A 23,774-nucleotide genomic window follows, 5' to 3' on the forward strand; every position below is an offset into this window, starting at 1 on the left:
GTGAGCAGGGGAGAGGCAGAGAGAGAGGGAAACACAGAATCTAAAGCAGGCTCTAGGCTCTGAGCTGTCAGCACAGAGCCCAATGCGGAGCTTGAGCTCACAAACCAGGAGATAATGACCTGAGCCGAAGTCGGACGCTTACCGACTGAGCCACCCAGGTGCCCCAAGGAACATCTTGTAAAAAATATTTTGTATCTATACCAAAAACAAATGAAGTTTGACTTATATCTCACGTGATATTAAAAAGTAATCCAAAATGGATCATAGATCTAAATATAAAGCCTAAAGCTATAAAACTTCTAGAAGAAACAAAGGAGATGGGACGCCTGGGTGGCTCAGTCGGGGAGGCATCCGACTTCGGCTCGGGTCATGACCTCATGGTTCGTGAGTTTGAGTCCTATGTTGTGCTTTGTGCTGACAGCTCAGAGCCTGGAGCCTGCTTTGGATTCTGTGTCTCCCTCTCTCTCTGCCCCTCCCCTGCTCGCGCTCTGTCTCTCGAAAAATGAATAAACATTAAAAAATTAAAAAATTAAAAAAAGAAACATAGGGGAGAATCTTTGTGACCTTGGAATAGGCAAAGATTTCTTAGCCAACAGAACAATCCATTTCTAAGAGTAATACATTGGATTTCACAAAAATTAGGAACTTGTGCTCTTTGAAAGACACTGTTAAATTTTTTTAAATGCCATAGAATTGGAGAAAATATTTTCAAATTACAGGGCTGACCAAGTCCTTGTATCCAGAATTCATAAAAAGTCTTAAAACTTAATCATAAGAAAAGAGACAACCTAATAAATAAGTGGCAAAGGATTTGAACAGATGCTTCACCAAAGATGATATACAGATGGGTAATGAGCACATGAAAAGATATACAACATCATTAGTCATTGAATAAATGCAAATTTAAACCACAGGATGCCTCTACACACCCACTAACATGTCTAAAATAAAAAGTCTGACCACACCAAGTGTTGGCCAGGGTGATCTCTTATATACTACTGTAGGAGTAGAAAATGGTACAACTACTATGGGAAAGTTTGACAGTTTCTTAAAAAGTTAAACATACGCCTAACTTATGAACCATCCCCTCTACTTCAAGGTATTTACCAAAGAGAAAGGAAGCTGTGTTCATACAAAGACTTGTACATGAATGTTTATTGCAGCTTTATTCATAATAGCCAGAAAGTGGAAATAATCCAAATGTTCATCAATAAGTGGATGAATAAATAAATTGTGGTAAATACTCAGCAACAAGATAGAACGAGCCACCAATATATGTAACAATATGGATGAATCTGAAAATAATTATGCTGACTGAAAGGGGCCAGAGAAAGAAGAGTAATACTCATGACTCCATTTGTATAAAATTTTACAAAATGCAAAATTAAAACAGATCAGCAGGGGGAATAGGAGAGTGGAGAGGGACTGAGAAGGATTACGATGGCCAAAAAGAAACTTGGGAAGGTGGATGTATTCATTATCTTGATTGTGGTAATGGTTTCATGGGTGTATACCTATATAAAAACTTATAAATTGTACAGTTCAAATATGTGTTTATTTCATGTAAATTATACCTCAATAAATCTTAATAAAAATAGGAAAAAATATGCCAATGATCGAGTATACACGTGATGCAACACAAAAGTACACATGAGACCACGTACATGAGGACATACTTTTGTACATATGGGAATACGTACATCTAAATAATGCAGGCATGGGATGTAAATATACATGTAGGTTAACAGATATGCCTAAGAAGCCATAAATGTACATTTGAGATAACATAGCACATGTTATGTTGTTTGTAATGGCATAGATTGGAAATGTAATGTGATTTTAATAGAGGAAAACCCAAGAATAAATTTTCACCCAATGAGCATTAATTTCCTTCCTCCCTCCTGAACTTACAAGTCCTAGCTCATTACATGAGTGACCTGTTTCCTGCTGTGAACTACCTTCTCTTGTTACTCACTTTGACCTCAATAAGGAAAACACGTTGACCTCAAGCCTTCCGTGGCTCTCAGACACAGAAGCTGGCAATCTAGTGCCTGGCTCACACAGCACACCATTTGTTCTGGGACATTGCAGGTTAAGCCGAGAGGATTTCTCTCTGAAACAAAATACTTTCAGTAAAGCTGCAAAGAAGAAGCTTAGCGAAGCACATTGGATAAAGATACAGAATTTTTTTTTTAAGAAAATTATTCTTTGTTTTCTGCAAGAGGCCAAGGCCAGGACTTGAGTTAGTACAAATCCACAAGGAAGAATAGATGAGCAATTCTCAATTCATTTGGACCTTGACTGATTTTTTTTTCAAGGTTAAGTAAAACTGATCTTTAGAGAATGTTTCTGTCATAATATAGAATAAACCAGTTACATACACTTGTAAAAGTAATAGAAGTATTTTACAATATTCACTTTCTCTCTCTCTCTCTTCCTCTCTCATTCTCTCTCTCTCTCTCTCTCTCTCTCTCTCACACACACACACACACACACACACACACATACACACACACACTCTTTCTCCACCCTCCCCCCCCCCCCCCCCAGTGTAGTAAATCTGTGAGAGAATACCTCTGGGCGACATTTCCTCATCTGTAAAATGAAGAGTCGCATTATCTCTGAGGCCCATGAGAGAGCATTCAGATTGCAAATGCTATGAGATATAGTGCACAGTTGATCACTGTGGTTCTTGCAAAGCCAAATCTAGGTAGTATTTTAAGACAGACTAAAAACTTCCCCAGTATTGTGCTATGTGATGTCAGAAAGTTGAAGAATTTAAAAATCTAGCAAAGCGATCTGTTTTTAAGATCCGAGTGACATCAGAGAGCTGATCTTTCTGATTTTAAAAAGAGATTAAATCAGTTAAGGGCTCAGTCAGTTAAGTGTCTGACTTTGGCTCAGGTCATGATCTCACACTTCATGAGTTTAAGGCTCACGGCGGGCTCTGTGCTGACAGCTCAGAGCCTGGAGCCTGCTTCGGATTCTGTGACTCCCTCTCTCTCTGCCCCTCCCCTGCTCATGCTTTGTCTCTGTCTCTCAAAAAATAAATAAATGTTAAAAAAAATTTTTTTTAAGGGATTAAAATAACATCTGCATAAATGAGTGTCAACTCTTGCTGCACATTAGAATTGCCTGGGATTTAATTAGTCCATGGGTGGGACAGTGAGGTGTTTTGTTGTTTCTGTGGCTGCTCACATTCTTCTGTACTTCAGGGCAAGTCTAATCTCCAGCTAGGGATGAGAACACTTCTTTTTTTTTTTTTTTTTTTTTTTTTAACATTCATTCATCTTTAGAGACAGAGAGAGACAGAGCATGAGCAGGGAAGGGACAGAGAGAGGGAGACACAGAATCCAAAGCAGGCTCCAGGCTCTGAGCTGTCAGCACAAAGCCTGACGTGGGGCCTGAACTCACGAACTGCGAGATCATGACCTGAGCTGAAGTCGGACGCTCAACCGACTGAGCCACCCAGGCGCCCCGAGAACACTTCTTTTATTCTATACCAAATATATGGATAGAAGCAGGTACTTTGGCTACTTGAATATTTGGATCTTTCTGACTTTGTTTGGGCCCAGCCTAAATCTGAGACAACATCTGGGACTTAGGGCTATTTCTTCCCTGAAACCCCAGACCCTCCCACCCCTGGATGGGTCACACAGGCCACTGTGTAAATTTAAAAAGGTCAGTTCAGGGTGGCCTGGGTGGCTCAGTCATTTGAGCGCCCACTTTCAGCTCAGGTCACAATCTCTCGGTTGGTGAGTTTGAGTCCCACATCAGGCTATTTGCTGTCAGCACAGAGCCTGCTTCAGACCCTCTGTCTCCTTTTCTCTCTGCCCCTCCCCTGCTTGCACTCTCTTTCTCTGTCTCTCAAAAGTAAATAAACATGTTTAAAAAATAAATAGGGGTGCCCGGGTGGCTTGGTTGGTTGGGCGCCCAGCTCCTGGTTTCGGGTCAAGTCATGACCTCACAATTCATGAGTTTGAGCCCCACATGGGGCTTTGTGTTGATGGTGGGGAACCTGCTTGGGATTCGCACTCTCCCCTCCCTCTCTCTGCCCCTACCCCAGTTGCTCTCTCTCAGAATACATAAATAAACTTAAATGAGTTAAATAAATAAGGTCAGTTCGTGCAAAGCAAATAGATTTTCAACATTAAAAAATTTTTTACAAGTAATACTTGTTCTTTGTAGTAATTCAAATAATTCAGGAGTAAATAAATTTAAAAAGTAATAGTGTTCCTCCCTCTCCCCCCGTCCCCACCTCCCTAAGACAATTACCGTGAGGTAACATTAGGAGTTGAGAGTATATCCATCCATACCATGTATTAAAATACACGTACAGGCACATACAAATATAGAAATCATATATCGTGGTTTTGTGCTTTTTATTTCTTTCTTTGTTAATATAGAATCTAGTTTGGGGTTTTTTTTTTTCACCTGCAATGTGCTTTATTCACTTAATCTATATCATGAGACTTCAGTTAAGCCTGGCGGATTAAATACCCTCCTGCAACCTCACTTAAAATGGCAGCCAAGGGACTAAAAAGGACATGCGCTGCAAGGAGAAACAGCACCGCAAAGGAGGAGAGAACAATAAAATCCAGGGACTGGAAAGCAAATGGAGGAGCTAAAACTGTCTTAGGAAACCAGAGGAGTGAAAACTGGACATGAAAGAAAGACCCCAAATTACTGCTTTCCAATACAAAATCTCAGGCTGTGGAGAGAGGGGCCCAGGGACTTCTGGAGATGCTGGAGACCGGACGAAGGTCTGCTCCAGAGCTCCTGGATCCTCAGGTCCCCTCCCACACTCTGAGCACCCACGCAGTCCCTGCTCCCCGACAGAAGCCCAGAGGAGTAGTCCCCAAGCGTGAGCAGGCATCAGAATTCCCTGGAGGTTGCTGGGCCCCACTCCCAGAGGTTTTTTTGTTTTGTTTTTGGTTTCTTTTTGAGAGAGAGAGCGAGAACACGAGTGGGAGAGGGGCAGAGAGAGAAGGACAGGGAATCAGAGACAGGCTCTAGGGTCGGGGCTGTCAGCACAGAGCCTGACACAGGGCTTGAACCCTTGAACCGTGAGATCATGACCTGAGCTGAAGTCAGACGCTCAACTGACTGAGCCACCCAGATGCCCCCCCCCCCCCACCAGAGTTTCTGATGCAGCAAGTCAGGATGGGGCCTGGGAATTGGCACTTCTAACAAATTTCTAGGTGTTGCTGATGCTGGACACTAAGCAATGAGAACCACTGGACCAAAGACTTCCTCTCTGATTCCAGACCTGCGCACACAGGGCAAAGTCAAGGGTGCAACCACTCTGCAGAACACCAGGTTGAGTGAGCACCTATGTGCTGACTGGGAGACCCTCAGCCCCTTCTTCCAGGAGGGTCTCAGGATGTCAGCAGTCAGATGCCAAGGTAAGAGATGGAAAGTTTCTTTTCTGAGGGATCTGATTACTCTGGGGGAAAAAATATATCCTATATTGGTAGTTAAGGACCCGCCCCGCCTCGGGCCCCCACAGGGATTCCTTCCCCTGTACAACAGAATCATCTGGGGAGTTTTAAAAAATACGAATGACGAGGCGGGGGTGCCTGGGTGGCTCAGTCAGTTAAGTGAGGTCGTGATCTCACATCTCACGAATTCCAGCCCTGTGTTGGGCTTTGTGCCGACAGCTCAGAGCCTGGAGCCTGCTTCAGATTCTGTATCTCCCTTTCTCTCTGCCCTTCCCCCGCTCATGCTCTGTCTCTGTCTCTCTCTCAAAAATAAATAAACATTAAAAAAAATTTTTTTTAATATGAATGACAAGATTCCAGCCAATTAAATCAGATACTCCAGGGGTGGGCTTTGGCATTTGTGTTGGTTTTAAAGGCCCCTAAGTGATGAACACACAGGAGCAGGGGTGATCACCATGCAATAAACTTATAACTACACACACAGAAATACTTTTGAGTGCTTCACTCTTAAGTATGAATCGGCAGTCACCAAATGTTTGAGGAAGGTCTACTATGAAACTCAGAGACCAAAACAACAGAAGAAGAAGAAAAAAAAAACTCAGAAGAAATAAGTAATACAAAAAGCAGAAAAAAACTCCAAAAAAAGCTATAAGTGATATCTTCAGAGATAAAAGACATTACATTCATGAAAAAAAGAACAGAATGTTACAAAAAGAATGTTCAGAGGGGGGAAAAAGGGCCTCTTGCAAATTAAAAATATTCTGCTGGAAATACAACTTTCAATAAGAGGTGTGGAGCTTTAGTGGGGGAAATATCCCTTACACAGAACAGAAGAAGGGAGATGGAAATAGGAAGGGTAAGAAAACTAAAACATTAGTCTGAGGGACCCAATACCTGAATAAAAGACATTCCAGAAAGAGAGAACCAAGAAAATTGAGGAGGATTATTAAAGTAATAATTCAAAAGAATGGCCCCCAAAGTAGATGGGTGATTATTTAGAGCTGGTGGGAGCAAATAGGGGACGATGACGAGTGGGTACAAGGTTTGTCTTGGAGGTGATGGAAATGTCCCAAAATTAGATTACAGTGATAGCTGCACAACTCTGTAAATATACTAAAAACTATTGAATTGACTCCTTTCTTTAAGTGGGCAAATTTTATGGAATGTGGATTATATGTCAATAAAGCTGTTTTTCTAAATGTCCCCCAGAAATCCCAGTGCTCAGATTGAGGGGACAACCAAGAGCCCACTGCAAAAATAGACCCACACTAAGGCACGTAATCGTGTACTTTCAAAATACCGGAGACGAAGAGAAATCCCTAAAAGCAAAGCTCCCGAGGAAACAATTCACAAAGAAAGGATCAGGAATTAGAATGGCATCCTATTTCTCAGTAGCGACACTTAACTCTACAAGGCAGTACAGCATCGCCTTCAGATTTCTGAGAAAAACATCATCACCAGCTTGGAACTCGACCTAGCGTAAGGATAAAGAATGGTTGAAATCCATTGGCTAATGCCCAAATGAATGAGGACACGCAAACTTTATTCTGAAAGTCCATAATGCTATACATCTCATTTTGTTAAGGCAAAAGCGTGACTCATGCTCCCGTTGAAGCTGATGTGCAGACGCTGCTGGTCTGCTAGCTGGAGAGACCAGCCAGTGGCCCACCTCCACTTCTCAGGGAGGATCTGTTGTTTTCCATCTCCATGAATCCAGGGCCTCTCGTAATGTGAAAAATAGCTGGGGTTAAATTGTGAACACGATCCTGAAAAAAGAAAGCCCACAGCCAGCGGTGGCATAGAGTTTAAGAATCCGGCTTTAGATTAAATAGCCTGGGTTCAAATCCTGTTGGCATCACTACCTTCTTGTGACTTGGGGCCAGTTACCTAATTAACCACTGAGATTTCACTTCCTCTCCTGTAAAATAGGACTGATGCTATCTGCTCATGGGATTGTTGTGAGGCTTTGGGGAAATGTTGTCTGTCAAGTAGAGGGCATTGTGCCTGGTATAGAGCGATACTCGTTAATTAGTAGTAGTAGTAATAGTAAGACTAGTATTGGTAGTGATAGCAATAAAAAGAGCAGGTCTAATAACGTGATGTAATTGAACAGTTTGGATTTGATAGCACATAAGTGCCAAAGACTTGTACATGCTCAGAGTTCGGTTTGCCCCTTATTATACCGATATTCTTTCAAACAAAAACAAAAACAAACTGTATGTGTTTTTTCGCCCATACTGAGATAGATTTTTCATTCTACTCGTGTTCTTCTGGGAAAAGGCCTAATAGCTTGTATCTCTATCTGTAACTATTTCTGAAACACAGCTTCAAGGTTTGAAAGCCTTCCCTTCCCTTTTTCTCATTGTTAACATCATACTTCCGGCGTCTGGAAAAGATTCAAGCACACAGTTTATACAAGGTGTGATTTGTCGATAGCAGGCATATATATTAAGAGAGGAGCAGAGAGGGAGCGTGAGTTAGGAGATGACCGTATACAGTCATAGCAATTCATGGCTTTGGGGTTTGTCCTTTACTGCATCGCAACACTGAAAACCTCTCAGGCAAAATACCAGGTTAATGTTGTGGAAGCAATTCAGATACAAACGTCTGTCGTCAAGAGGTAACAAAAACACCCCAAAAAAGAGCGAGCGCATCTAAGCATGTGGTTTTCTGTTTGCTTAGCATATGGCACCCTGGTGTAAGAAGAGAGGATTCCAGGTCAGCCAGAGCAGAGGCACATTCTGAGATGGCTGTGGCAGGGCGTAGCTGTTGTCCTTGGATGGGGATCAGTGAGGGCCTGAGAGGCTGGGAATGGCCACAGACAGGAGCGGTGATATCCCTCCCTTTGGATAGATTTCTGTACCTTTGCTCCACAGAGGGGGCGAAATGCTTTCCCCTGGGGTCTGTGCATGGGCTTGTCCACCATCCATTCATGGCCTCTCAGGAAACATACCGGGCACACTCCCAGCATCAAGAGATTATTCTACACTTGATCTTAGCCAAAAGGCTGAGAAGCGATAAGAGATTATTCTTAAAAGACACATACAACAGAAACTGCTTAAAGGAACGAACACACACACACACACACACACACACACACACACACACACACACACTGACCTTCTAACTCACAGGCAGCACTTTAAAACATATGCAGAGAGGGACACCTGGGTGGCTCAGTCTGGTAAGCGTCTGACTTCGGCTCAGGTCATAATTTCACAGCTTGTGGGTTTCAGCCCCTTACTGGGCTCTGTGCTGACAGCTCAGAGGCTGGAGCCTGCTTCGGATTCTGTGTCTCCCTCTGTCTCTACCCCTCCCCCACTCACACTCCCCATCCCCCAAAAATAAATGAACGCTAAAAAATTTTTTTGAACACATGCAGAGATTTCTTAGGTGCTTTGTCATCTGATATCCATAACAACCCTGTGTGGGGTATTACATTTTCTTTCTTACCAATGAAGAAGCCAGAGAGGTAAATGGCCAGCCAAGATTGCATTATTACATGTATTCAGTTATTTAATCCTTGTAACAATCCAGCTTTACAGAGAAGGAAACTGGGGCACAAAACGATAAATGGCTGTCTAGAGAGGCTGTGTTACATTCAGGAGAGGTTCTGTGCTCTAAAGGACTGTACTTTGAGTTTCTTTTTTTTTTTTCTACTAAAAGCCAAGGTGCGTTGCCAAATTATTTATGTATTTTTCATAACCGAAGGACTTGTTAACAACCACCAGTGAGATGCCTACTGTGGATGCAACCCTGACTGTGTGGGGCATCATGAGGAACAGATCCAGTGAGAGAAGGGCAATCCTTCGGGCCCATGCCTCCCACTTTGTTGGAGAAGTGAGGCAGTGATGTCTCTATCCAGGCCTTCTCCAAGTGAGGGATATGCCCATTTTTGCCTCCGTTACTTCTTGGAAGTGGAGTCTGTATATCTGCTTCCTGCCACAGAAAGTATTTTTACATTCCTTATGTTGATGTCATGTACCAGGATGCCTCTGATTCCAGTGTTTCAGCCTCCACACATTAGTCTGTGTTCATATCCTGTATTATTTTGGAGACTTCAGCCTGTGCCGTTTGGCCTAAACCTTCTAAGCCAGGGTCCTAACCTGTCCGGTGCCTCTGTCTTTCTGCAGGAATCACTTTGACTCCCTGACTGCTTAGTTGGCTTTCTTTGAGATTCCCTCCAGATCTCTGGCCTTCCTGCTCCCGCCCCGGGTTCCTGCATCCAGAATGGCACCAGGCTCTTCTGTAAAGGTCAGTGTTGAATCCCGTTTTCACTGGGTGAGTTCACCTTCCTCACCTGCTTGATGGATACCACTGGCTTTTGTGCTCAGAGAGAATCTGCACTAAGAACTAGTTCCGTTCTCTTTCTGAGGCTGTTTGACCAAAAGTGGTAATAATTACCTTCAGTGGTTAATTTCCGTCTTTTCTTTCTGTTGAATGGTCAGACTATGCCTCTTTCTGCTCCCCTCTCCAGCCACCATATATTTATTCATTCGTTTAGGAGACTGTGCACCAGGCACCCTGCAAGGAGCTAGAAATACAACAGTGAATAAGATAGCCACAGTCGTTGTTTCCGGGAGACTGAATAGCAAACAATTAAAACATAGGACGAACAGCATGGTTGCAGGAGAAGTACAGGAAGTATGAGAAACACAGAGGAGAAACACCTTCCTTACACTGGGGGATCCGGGAAGGCTTCTCAGAGGAGCTGAGTGGTAAGGAGTGAAGGATAAGGAGGAATGAGCAAGTCGGAGGTGCTTGAGGGAGTGGTCACGGGAAGGAAGGGGGCGAGGGCAGAAAGAGTACCCTCCAGACACCCCTCACTTGCCCCACCCCGGGCGTGCACGCACACGTGCACAGGCCTGGCACGGCGATGAAATTAAATGGTCTTCCTGTGGTCAGAAGCGAGACATTCAAGAGAAGTGTTGAAAAATGAGACCACAAAGATAAGCAGAGGTCAGACCATGCAAAATTTTATGAGCCATGTTAAGGCAACTGAATGTTATTCTCAGGGCATCGGGAGACCACGATAGGGTTTTAGGCAGGTCAGCCATCGTGTGATTGGATTTGCATTTTGGAGAGATCCCTGGCTGCAGGTGGAGGGGCCCAGGGAGGAAGGAGGTGATGAGGCAACGTCATCTGCATGAACAAAAGAAGGGTGTGCCACGTGTGTACCTCCAACGTATGTACCTCTCGGCCCCCCCTGGGCCAGGGCACTTGTCCCTCAGCTGCTTGGGCAGGCGACCATCCCTGTTCTCAGCTGAGTCCCTCCCTGGGAACTGTCCATGGCCCACTGCTCACCAGGGCAGCCACATCCAATGATTGGGCAATGGGACAGTTTCAGGGTTCAGGCCTTGTTGTCTCCAGGCAGGGCGGTCCAGCTCCAGAGCTCCTGTGGAACATGCTGAGGCCTCTGTTTCAACCATATTGCGGCTCAGCTCCTTCCTCCTGCGTCCCTCCACACAGAGTGGTAAAACTGGAAGACTTTCATGAAGGAGAGTGGGGCTGGGATTGGGGGAGGAGTCCCGGCAAAGCCAATGTCTCCAGCCCTTGAGAGGTTAAGGGCCTAAAGTAATATTATAATGAAATGAATGTTTCCAATGAGGTGAGATGCTTTTTAATGAGTTCCGTTGACACCTTGGCAAAAGACTATGAAAAGCAGAGTGGTGCGGGGGGGGGGGGGGCGCGCCTGGGTGGCTCAGTCAGTTGAGTGTCCAACTCTTGATCTCGGCTCGGGTCTTGATCCCAGGGCCATGAGTTTGAGCCCCACGCAGGGCATGAAGCCTCCAGTACCCCAGAAAGCATTGCATTCTCAACCCCAGCAAGTCTGCCAGGTCCACTCAGGACCTGCGTTGGGAAGGAGGCACCCTGAGGATGGAGATGGGGTCATTCTGGGAGATGCAGTTGAGAACCTTGAAGCCCCAGATCTCTTGAAACCTCGAGACCCTGCCGTGGTGCCCTCCCTCCCCCAGCTAGAAGAGGACTGGAAGACCATGCAGGTATTGTTGCCTCTCGAGGCAATGAATGTGTACCCCTCTCAGGATGTGCCCCTGCCTCCCCTCCCTACACCAGACCAAAACCAGGGGTCGAGTCTTAACACAGTCCAGCTGGGGAAGAGCAAGGCCTGCTGATGACTGAAGGTGACTGTCCTCAGGAGAAGGTACATAGGGACTGGATTCCGGGGCCCTGGACCACCCAGGGAGAGGAGCCCAAGATTGCACACGAGAGAGTTTGTTGATGTGGAAGTGCTTCTATATCCATACACTGCATTTGACCCCTGGGGAAGGTGACAACGTGCCACGAGGGCTGATCTCAGAAGCTTGGAGAAAGCAGTGTTGCACATCAAGTGAGGCAGAAATGTCTGCGGGGCTGAGGTGGGTGAGGAGGAAAGGCTCCAAAGGGGACACTCCTCAGTTTGCTTCCCGCACGCAGAAACTCTGCTGAAGGCCACCAGCTTCAGGTGGCTGGGAAGGTGTGCTCATTTGAATAGCTCCTGATGAGTTGGCCTCCACTCTCCCCTTTTTTTGTTTTTTTGGAAAGTTTTTAATTTACAAGAAACTCTATCTCAGTTCGCTTGAGGAAAATGCCTTTTGTGGCTCATGATCATTCTGAATACGAAGTATTTACTTAGGAAATTTTCTTTCCTGAGAGAACTTAGTAAGCAGATTGTTCCATTTTTCTTTTTCAGAGAAAGCTCTCTGCCATATCTTTCTTGAGAACAAATTTGCTTAATTCTTATCTTCCTGGCTGGTGAAAAGGTTTACCCTGGATAGCATCGCTGCTTGGTTTTCATTATTCTATTTTCCAGGCTGGGCCGTGTAATTTCTCTCCTTGTAATTGTCCTTGGTGTGCTGTGTGAATCACATACTAAACTTCTATTGAGTCATTTCCTATTAGTTAGGCTTTTGGGTAACATTTAATTTTACCAATGGCATTTTATTTTTTTTTTTAGTTTTTTAATGTTAACTCCACCATAATTAATGTACAGTGTTATATTAGTTTCAGGTGTACAATATAGCAATTTAACAATTCTATATATTCCTCAGTGCTCATCGTGATAAGTGTCCTCTTATACACTTAATCCCCGTCACGTATTTCACTCACCCACCTCCCCTCTGGTAACCACCAGTTTGTCCTCCAGAGTTAAGAATCTATTTCTTGGTTGGTCTCTCTCTCTCTCTCTTTTCCTTTGCTCATTTATTTTGTTTGTTAATTCCACATGTGAGCAAAATCATATGGTATTTGTCTTTCTCTGATTTATTTCACCCAGCATTGTACTCTCTAGATCCATCCATGATGTTGCAAATGGCAAGATTTCATTCCTTTTTATGGCTGGATAATATTCCATTGCATGCGTGCGTGCGTGCGTGCGTGTGTGTGTGTGTGTGTGTGTGTAGAGAGAGAGACACCACATCTTCATTCACTCATCTGCCAACGGTGTTGTAGGCTACATCAAACAGTAATAACCCCTATACAACAACCCCACAATGTTAACAGACACTTAAAGAGCAATTACTCTGCATCAGGCGCTCTCCTCAGGGCTTTCCATGAGCAGCTCATTACTTCCTCACAGCACCCTTTTCTGTAGAACCACCATGCCCCAGACAAGGAAGCTCAATGGTTAAGGAACCTCTCGTGATAAAAGGTGGACAAATTGGGAAGCTCGTCTCCAGGTTTTAGATATAGAAACTGAGCCACAGAGGCCATGAGGTCTGTCTGGGAACCCTGTCCACAATGGGCGGCTCAGCCTTCCCCAGGCAGTCCTGGTCAGGTGGGGCTTGGTGTCCATACATCCAAAGGTTTGGGACTTAGAAGTCTAGCAATTTCCATTGCTGAGCCCCCAACACATAATGAGGCAGGCTTTATGAGGTCACCAGCCATAGGTGGAAATTTAGGTTAACTTGGGTTCTAGCCCTGCTCAGGAACAAGTAACTTTTCCCCCCTGGGACTCGGTCGGTCTCTGCATCCATAAAAAGAGGGCATAGACCAGATCAGGAATTGCACATTAGTGGCCTGTGGGACCCTTGAAGCCCACAGATGTGTTTTATTTAGGCTGCATGTTCCGTTTCGTTTCGATTTGGTTTTTCATTGTATTAAATTTGCATTCCTTTAAGGTGGCCAGTTGAGACACTGGCCCCACAACTCCTTATTGTCTTAAGCCTGATTTACATGTTTACACACCCACCTGGCACATATCTCAGCAGGCTGTTGAGATTGCCGATCTGGGATGAAATTATCTCTGAGGCCCATGCCAATTGTGTTTATTTCCCCCCAGGAACTCCCTAAGGAGATTCGAGGGCCTAGGAGGGCAGAGTAAGCGAGGCAACCAGAGTGGTTTGCTGGCCCTGCGTGTTCTTAGTGCCCTGGGATCATAGACACTTGGCTGGCCTTGCCCACTACCGCCCACCCCACAGAGCCAAGGAGGGTGCAGCACTGATGCGTTTTCTCAGGGAAGGAGGAAGCGGGTGCCATGTTCCGCTCGCATTCACAGACTGGGAGGGATGGTCGGCACGCCTGTGAGGGGAGGGAAACATCAGCAGCCAGCAGAAACAAGGACCTGTACTTTTTGGCAGGGTCTACCATTGCAGTTACCCACACTGGGGCAAGTGGGACTTGCCTGTGGCTGCAAACCTGTTCCCCTGGGAGCAGATCAGCCTTGACTGCGCTAAGCGTCTACCTTGACAGATCCAGCTCACTGCTCTCTTTCGCTGTCTGTGGTTGTCATAGTTACAAGGCTTCACTGCCCCTGATTCCCCCTCTTTGTGATGAAGGGGCTCAAACTTACTTCTTACTGGGACCAAGAAGCCAGCTGCCAGGTGCATACATGGAGTTCACCCTGGGATTGCGCGGCCAGTGCCAGTTTGGCTCCCAAATGTCCCAGAGGGTAAGGAGGGCCCAGTTCCTTCGACATGTGTGAATGACCTTGACTTTCTTCCTTGTGGTCCCCCTTCACTTACTTATTCCATGCCAGCTCTGTGACTGACACAATCAGGGCTGGTATTATCCCTCAAACAATATGACATTTTAAAACACCCAGGCATCAGGTGGACCGAGATAATGTCAGGGAAGCTCAATAGGGTTCCTCTCAGGCCCTAATGAGAAACACAAAGGAGCAAATTATGGAGACTTTCTATGGAGTCTTCTGGTGAGTGCATGAAGGGGGTGGGGAAAAAAATCCATTCAGTAATAAGAGCCTTTTTGAGAGGAACTAGTGTTATCCATCGGCTCTTGAATCCAGATTGAGTTTTGTAGGTGAGAGAACTCTCTTCTCTCTTGGTAGATTTCTTCGTGTGAGCTTAGGGAAAACATTGCAAGCTGAAGAGAGAATTAGATCAGCAAATGACAGTGTGTCTGTGTACCCCTGGCAGAGAAGTCCGTAAATGAATTTCTTTCCTTTGTTTTGGCTCTCAGCGAGAATACTCTGTTTAAATTAATGTTTTTAACAGGATTATTTAAGCTGTAGCGTTTTACAAGGGATTCTTAAGGTCAGAACTTTTTATAATTGTTCATTTTCACAGAACTCCTCTGAGGTAAAGTAGGATTAAAATTGTGTAATAGGGGAAGCTGAGTGCTTAAAGATGCAATGCATAAGCTGATTTGTAAAAAGACACTATATGTTGTCACATTATTGTGACATAAAATACTTAGGAAACCAAGGCTACTTGAGAAATTATTTTTTTCTTGCAAACCTTATAGCATTGAGCATTATGCCTCATACATATATAGTAGGCACTCAGTGGATGTTAAGTCGAATTGAGTTTATCAAATATTTATTAAGTCTTCTACATTTAATTATATAGTTTTGCTAGAGTAGGAATCCTACTCTAATAGCTTTATTCCAATTCAGGTTTTGCAAGGTAGACTTAATTTGCTTAATTTATCCCAAATAGATAAAAAATTATGAAATACTTTATCGTTAACATAATCATCGTGAAGTAGACCTAGGCTGAATATTTTCCCTGTGCAGTGCAGCTCATATGTAGTTTAAAGTTAAGCTGGCAGAATCCTTAAAAAGATTTTTAAAATAGTCTTCCCCTTGATTATCAAACAGCATTAGTCTTATCCTTTGGAGTCCCAGTCATCTTAGAGCTCAAAATAAGTTTGTGAGCACTGCAAAGCAAAAGGAAAAGAAAAAAGGAAAGGAAAGGAAAGGAAGGGGAAGGGAAGGGGAAGGGAAGGGAAGGGAAGGGGAAGGGAAGGGGAAGGGAAGGGGAAGGGAAGGGAAGGGAAGGGAAGGAAGGGAAGGAAGGGAAGAAAGGAAAAGAAAAGAAAAGAAAAGAAAAGAAAAGAAAAGAAAAGAAAAGAAAAGAAAAGAAAAAAGAAAAGAAAAGAAAAGAAAAGAAAAGAAACTCACCATCTAGCCAGCTGTGTGGAGAAGGAAATCCATTCCCACCTGTCTGCATTTGATTGAACCTCTGTGAACTGCCAGTGCCACACTCCCTGGAAGAAACAGATTAAAGACCCATAGGAGACGTCTTACAGATCTTCTTAGACAGGTGCTTTTCACACCTCTACCGTTTATCCAAGGCTCACTTCACAAAGACTTGGAGGGAGCCCTACCCTTCCTAAAGCACATGAAGTAAACCCAGAGCTAAAGATAAGATGTTCAAGGTTCAAACTCAGAACGGTGTGAATGACAGAAGGGAAAGAGCAGGCCTCCTTTTATTAAAATCTCATATATTTGACATTTCCAAGATTCGGTGGAAGTCATCATGGGTCACTCACTCATTTGTTCATTTATTCACTCGGCCCGTTTGGATGGAGTGACCACTGTGTGCAAGGCACCATGCTAGGAGCATATGGGTGATCTCTGGCAGGACTGTTGAGATGACTCTCCACCCTACAAGTTTACGAGCGGCCCTGTAGATGTGATTACTGTGTTCCATCTCATTGTTAACACCCAGGTATTTGGGAGTAAGAGTCCTTGATCCAGTTTTCCCAGTCAACCCACATACTTCAGGTAAGGGTGAATGTATATAATACGTTAGGTAAAATCTCCCATAGACCAAAAGTATCTGTGATTCAAACTTAAAAAAAAAATCTAAAAATTCCAGAAATAAACTGTTAGGGATTGAATTGTGTCCCCCCAAATTCATTTGCTGAAGCCCTAACCCCCAAATGTGACCATTTGGAGATTGGGCCTTGAGGGAGGTAATTAAGGTTAAATGAGGTCATAAGGGTAGGACCTTCATCTGATGGGACTGATATCTTTATAAGAAGAGGAAGAGACACCATAGATCTTTCTCTTTCCACATGGGCACAGAAAATAGGGCATGTGGGGACACAGGAAGAAGGTAACAGTCTACAAGCAAGGAAGGAAAGGCCTCAACCAGAAACTAGCTCTAAGCTAACTCTAACTAGCTCTAACCAGAAACTAAGCACCTTGATCTTAGACTCAGCTTCTGGAACTGTCAGAAAACAATTTTCTGTCATTTAAGCCACTTAGTTTGTACTGTTTTGTTATGGTAGCTAGAGCAGACTACTACAGAAACATTGCAAAAATCCCCTCAACTGTTTTCGCAGGCTCGTGGCACTTAATACATTGCAAAGTACACGGAGTAGACAATAGGCATTTGCCAAGTGAGTGGTAAAGAGACAACTCAGGGGACCCCTGGTCCATGAGGTCATGCAGTGGGCTGGGAGATGGGACCAGTTACCAGGTGATGACCTCTCCTCTATCTGGAAACTGCAGTTGCTCAGCTAATCTAGGGCCTCTCTACTTTATGGGAAGACTCTGCAAAGGTTGGATGATGACCCTAAAACAGCTTGAACTTGAAAATAAAAATGAGAACACTTGATCTTTTTTTCCACATGCTCTTCCCTGACCTACTTCCTTCTTTAGCTGAAGAGTAAAGGCAGGATGACAAGCCAAGTTCACCCGCACTCTTGACCCAATGTTCATGGCAACCCCTTCTTGAAGAAGATGCATGGCCAGTTCTTTGGTTACAAATTGCAGTCCCTTTGGATATTGGGAGAAGGCCTGCACTGAGCAAAATTATAAAGAAGGATTTGCTTGTTTTCAGTGTGACTTCTTCCTAGCCCACATGTGCCAACCACTCCCAAGTTACCTGGCTGCCTCACCGCACATCTGATCTGACAAAATAATCCTCAGTAAAGTCTTAGAGATTAAGATTTAGTGACTGATACTGGCCATGCTATAGGTTAGGTTTGACAGAATTTACACATAGAAGCTATTTCTTTCTTTCTAGGTTTCCTAGCTGAAATTTGAGTAACTTGCAGCAGGTTAATAATGGCACTTAAGCTAGAGAGATGGTCCCAGTGGCCAGACTTTCTGAATAAGAAGTATACAAATAATGAGCAAAAGTTTAGGATGCTTTGCCACTTAATTATGTTATTTCTGTTAAAACAAAAGGCTTTATTAAAATAGTCAATTAGATAATAGGAATCTTGCTAATAATTGTATGGTTTGCCTTTGGAAGGATGATCTATAATTCGGAGCATAATTTAAGAAAATGCACATACTTTGCTCAGTGACGATTTGCTGTCCCCGCCGTCTGGTTATATTGCAAATTTGAGAAGAATGGCACAATCTAACTCAGCCAGTTGGAGGATTGTAGGAGGAAACCTACAATTTTCCATACTTTCATAGGTTTTGAACTCCCTGAAACCTGTTTTTACTATAAATTTAGCTGCCTTACCCAACCCTAATGCTTTCATTTATACTTAACACTCTCCCTGTTAATCCAGGAGGCATCTTTCCCACTCCCAGTCAACTGAACTACTCTTTATAAAAATTCAAACTGTACTTTTAATTATTTTTAGTAAAGCTAAAATGTCATAGTTAAAAATACATTTTAACAGGGGCGCCTGGCTGGCTCAGTTGTTGGATCATGTGACTCTTGATCTCACGGTTGTAGGTTCGAGCCCCACATTGGGTATAGAGATTACTTTAACAAGTAAAATTTTTAAAAAATAGGGGCGCCTGGGTGGCTTGGTCGGTTAAGCCTCCGACTTTGGCTCAGGTCATGATCTCACGGTCCGTGAGTTCGAGCCCCGCGTCGGGCTTTGTGCTGACAGCTTGGAACCTGAAGCCTGCTTCAGATTCTGTGTCTCCCTCTCTCTCTGCCCCTCCCCTGTTCATGCTCTGTCTCTCTCTGTCTCAAAAATAAATAAACGTTAAAAAAATTTTTTAAATAAATAAAAATAAAAAATATATTTTAGCAGACTTCCAGTTAAAGATAGCAGAGTCAAGATAAGTTTTACCCTACCCTTTTTACTTAAAACCCACAAAAAACAAGAATAACAAAACATGAGGGAGAGGAGACAGAATCTTTAATGAAGCAAGGGAGCAGCTGCCACCCCCGGCATGGACTTTGACATTGGACTTAAATGCAGGATGCACCCGAGTAAGCAAGTTACGGGTGTCCTCGAGGATACAGTTCACATGCCTGTTTTGAAAAAATAGATGGCGTGCCTGGGTGTCTCAGTCAGTTGAGCATCCAACTCTTGATTTCAGCTCAGGTCACGATCTCATGGTTGGTGAGACCGAGCCCTGAGTGGAGCTCTGTGCTTATAGCGTGGAGCCTGCTTAGGATTCTCTCCCTCTCTCTCTTCCTGTCTCAGACTTGTGTCCATGCGCACTCTCTCTCTCACTCTCTCAAAATAAACATTAATAAATGTTTAAAAAATATTAAAAATAAATGTTTTTAAAGATAAAAATAAAAGTAGATCCCTCCTACTTCGTATCATATACAAGAATAAACTCCCACTGGATCGACTATCTAAAAAGCTATCTACACCTCAAGAAACAACAAATGTTGGAAAGGATTTAGAGAAAGAGAAAGGAACCCTTGTGCACTGTTGGTAGGAATGCAAACAGTGCAGCCACTGTGGAAAACAGTATGGAGATTCCTCAAAAAATTAAAAATAGAGCTACCATAGGATCCAATAATTCCACTCCTGGGTATTTACCCCCCAAATTACAAAAGCACTAATTTGAAAAGATATATGCACCCCTATGTAAATTGAAGCATTATTTACAGTAACCAAATTATGGAAGCAGCCCAAATGTCCATCAATTGACAAATGGGTAAAGAATATGTGGTGTGTGTGTGTGTATGTGTATTATATGATATGATTATATTATATGATATATATATTAAAATGGAATATTACTTGACCATAAAAAAGAATGAAATCTTGCCATTTGCAACAACATGGATGGAGCTAGAGAATGTAATGCTAAGTGAAATAAGTTAGTCAGAGAAAGATAAGTACCATATGATTTCATTCATATGTGGAATTTAAGAAACAAAATGAATGAACAAAGAAAAAAATAGACAAGCCAAGAAAGAGACTGTGAAGAACAAACTGCTGGTTTACCAGAGGGAAGTAGGTGGGGGGGGGGGGTAGTGAGTGAAGGAGATTAAGGTACACTTATTATGATGAGCACTGACTAATGTATACAAGTGCTGAATCACTATATTGTACACCTGAAACTAACAACACTGTACGTTAGCTAACTGTACTGTAATTAAAATTCAATTTTTTAAAAAAATTAAAAAGCTATATAAATCTAAATTTATGTAAATAAAATCCTACAAGGGCTAAAATAAAACATGCATAAGTATCCAGTAAATTAGTAATTATATAAATAAACATGTATTAAATTGTAAAAATTAAAATTAAAAAAAAAACATGGATGGACTCCTCTTGAACCTGGAGGTAGGGAAAGGCTTTTAACTGTGACTCAGAACCTCAATGCGATAAAAGAAAAATTAATAAATTAAATTGCATTAAAGAGGACTTCCTCATATATATAAAGTTAAAAGGCAGCTAACAACCTTGGAAAATCATTTCAACATACATCACAGGTAATGAGTTAATATATGTATTATATAAACAACTATTTTTAAATGGGGGAATATTTAAAAACCATGAAATAAAAATGGGCAAAAGCATGAATCAACAATTCACAGAAAAATATACAAAAATGGTCCTTATATGTATAAAGATATGTTCAGCCTTATTCATGATGAGAGAAATGCAAATGAAAACTACATAGAGATACCATTTCTCATCATTGGATTGACAGAAATTAGGAAGCATTACAACACACAGTGTTGGTGTGACTGCAGGGAAATAGGCTCTCTTACAGATTACTGATGTGAGTGCAAATCGTTACAACCCTCATAAAGGGAATTTGTCTAGCTAACAAAACCACATATGCTTTTACCTTTTGACCCAGCAATTCCACTTCTGAGGATTTTCTCTGGAGATACACTCCAACGATAGAAAATACTAGAAACAACCTAGTTATACACACTCAGCAGAGTGATGGAATAAACTGGTACAGTCACACAATGGAGTACTATGCAACTGTAAAAAATGAAGAAGATCTCTAATCATTGATTGAGCATGATTTCTAGGATGTAGGTTAAGTGAAAAAAAAAGTAAAGCATGTAAAATCATCTACAGTATGCTGTCTTTTGTGAAAAGAACAGAGGAAATTAGGAAATATGTTTCTTTCTATCTACTCATTTGACCAAAGAGAAATACTATAAACTAGAAACTAATGAGATTGGTTACCTACAGGATATGATTGGAAATGGAGAGAAAAGGGTAGAGGGAATGAGAGGGAGAATGACACTTTTTCAAATATAACTTTTTGTTCAATCCCTAGCTTTGGAACCACCTTAATATTTCACACAGAAAGAAAGAATTTAAAAACGAAGAAAGCAAGGAAGGAAGGAAGAAAATCCGCAAGGATGGGGGAGGAATTTCAAAACTGAACACAAACAAAAACAAACTGAACCATAATTCAAATGAATAACGTGACCACACTGAAATGGAGGAAAAAGAACCAACCCAATTAACTTTTGAACACAGTATTTGGACTCAATACTCTTGGGCTAAAAACAAAAACAAAAACAAAACCCACTAAATAAATATTAGTAGGCTTCATTTTCTCAGAGGCATGAGCTAGCAATTCTGCAATTACTTTCTGAATATTCTAGGATTGAGCTAATAAGTACATTTATTGTGGATAATGGATATCAGGTTTATTACCATCAGAAAAAGGAGTTACAAATATGGAAAGAGAGAATCATAGAATGGACCCTCTAGCATTATGTTGAAATGGGAGGTATTGGTGTAAACTTGCAGGTTTTAGTCCAGTTAAATATAGAAATGGATATAGATTGTGAGGGCATGTATGTGTATGCATGCATGTATGTACATACATATGATGATTCAGATTTCTGTAAATCTCAGTTCTGTTTGCTGAGAGAAGCACTAACACCCCACCAACAATGAACACACCTCATGCCCAGATCTTGGTTTCTAAGTACTATTCTCCACCAAGAAACCAGGGCTCTTTGGAACAATGTCTGGCCCCAGTCTGGAAAGGAAAATGTAAGATAAGCCTGGGCTATCGTGTGCCAAGAAGGAAAGAAAACAATAGTAAAGAAATGCTCCAGGAATTATCAATATACGTCAAAAGGACACAGTAGCCAGCTTGAAGGTGTTCCTGGTGGCAAAATAGGGGGCAAGTTGAGCATCAAAATAAATGGTAATGGCAAAGGATTATAACCTATTGAATCCATGAATCCATATTGATATAAATAAATAATAGGGGGAAGAAAAGTTCTCCCTTTTTATAAATCTAATATTTTTTGTTTCTGTACTGATTTTTTCAGTAGTTTTATGGAGACAGAATTAATATACTGTACAATTCACCCATTTAAAGTATATAGTTGAGGGACACCTGGGTGGCTTAGTCGGTTAAGCAGCCAACTCTTGATTTCAGCTCAGGTCATGATCTTGCGGTTTGTGGGATCGAGCTCCAAGATGAGCTCTGCACGGATCTTGCTTGGATTTCACGGATTCTCTCTCTTCCTGTCTCTCTGTTCCTCCCTGCCTCAAAATAAATAAATAAATGTGTATATAATATGTTATATATATATTTTATACTTATATATATTATATATATACTTAAAATAAAGTATACAGTTAAGTGGTTTTAGTATACTCACAGAGTTGTGCAGCCATGACCACATCTAATTTTAGAGTATCTTTATCACCCTAGAAAGAAACCCTGTCCCCATCAGCAGTCACTCTTCCCTTCTGACCCCATCCTCGGCCCTAGGCTGGTCTATTCTCTATCTTTGTAGATTTTTCTACTCTGAACATCTCATGTGAATGGATTCACACAATATGTGGTCATTTGTCACTGGCTTCTCTCATTTGTGTCTTCAAAGTTAATCCATGTTGTAGCATGTATTCATTACTTTACCCTTTTTTATTGCCAAATAATATTCCACTGTATAGACATACCATATTTTGTTTATCCATTCATCAGTTGGTGGACATATGGATTATTTCCACTATTTAGCTAGTATGAATAAATATATGAACTATGTGTACAAGTTTTTATGTGTACAGATTCATGAAAATTCATGTACATATTTTTATGTGGATCTATGTTTTCATTTCTCCTTGGTAGATTTCTCTAAGAGTGATTTTGCTGGCATATGGTAACTCTGTGTTTAACATTTTGAAGAACTGCCAAGCTGTTTTCCACAGCAGCTTCACTCCTTTCACATTTTGCATTTTATATTTCCACTAGCAAAAGATTAGTGTTCCAGTTTCTCCTTATCCCATTATTATCTGTCTCTTTGATGATAGCTGTCCTGCTGAGTGTGAAAAGGTATCTCGTTGTGGTTTTGAATTTCGTTTCACTAATGACTAATGATGCTGAGCATCTTTTCATACATTTATTGTCCATTTGTAGGTCCTCTTTGGAGAAAAGCCTATCCAGATCCTTTCCCATTTTTTATTGGGTTATTGATCTTTTTATTATTGAGTTGTAGCAGCTCTTTGTGTACTCTAGATACAAGTCACTTATCAGGTATATGATTTGAAAATATTTTTTTCCATTCTGTGGGTGAGTGGTCTTTTCACTTTCTTGGTTGCATTATTTGCAACACAAATGTTTTTAATTAAAAAAATATTTATTTATTTGAGAGAGAACAAATAAGAGGTACAGAGAGAGGGGGGACAGAGGATCCAAAGTGTGCCTTGTGCTGAAAACAGAGAACTTGACATTGGGCTCAAACTCACAAACTATGAGATCATGACCTGAGCCAAAGTTGGACACTTAACTAACTAAGCCACCTAGGTGCCCCAATGTTTTTAATTTTGATGAAGTCCAATTATCTATATTTTCTTTTGTCATTTGTAGTTTTTGTGCCTTACCTAAGAAGGCATTGCCTAACCCAAGGTCTTGAAGATCTACTCTAATGTTTTCTTCTAATAGTTTTATTTTTAACTCCTAAATTTGGGACTTTGGTCCTTTTTATTTATTTATTT

The 23,774-nt window shown here is 42.0% G+C and overlaps 1 long non-coding RNA gene across 1 annotated transcript in view; it reads left to right on the top strand.

Annotated features, from left to right (window-relative positions):
• The window catches only part of LOC113594539 (uncharacterized), a 32,797-nt gene extending 10,480 nt beyond the window's left edge, over window positions 1-22,317 (top strand). The window contains exons 2-3 of the long non-coding RNA XR_003414929.2: window positions 9,575-9,695; window positions 21,088-22,317. This is a non-coding gene — a long non-coding RNA (uncharacterized LOC113594539). The remainder of the gene's footprint in view (window positions 1-9,574; window positions 9,696-21,087) is intronic.
• Window positions 22,318-23,774: the final 1,457 nt, after the last annotated feature.

This window comes from Acinonyx jubatus, chromosome E3, assembly GCF_027475565.1.
Source record: "Acinonyx jubatus isolate Ajub_Pintada_27869175 chromosome E3, VMU_Ajub_asm_v1.0, whole genome shotgun sequence".
NCBI classification, from domain to species: Eukaryota; Metazoa; Chordata; class Mammalia; order Carnivora; family Felidae; genus Acinonyx; species Acinonyx jubatus.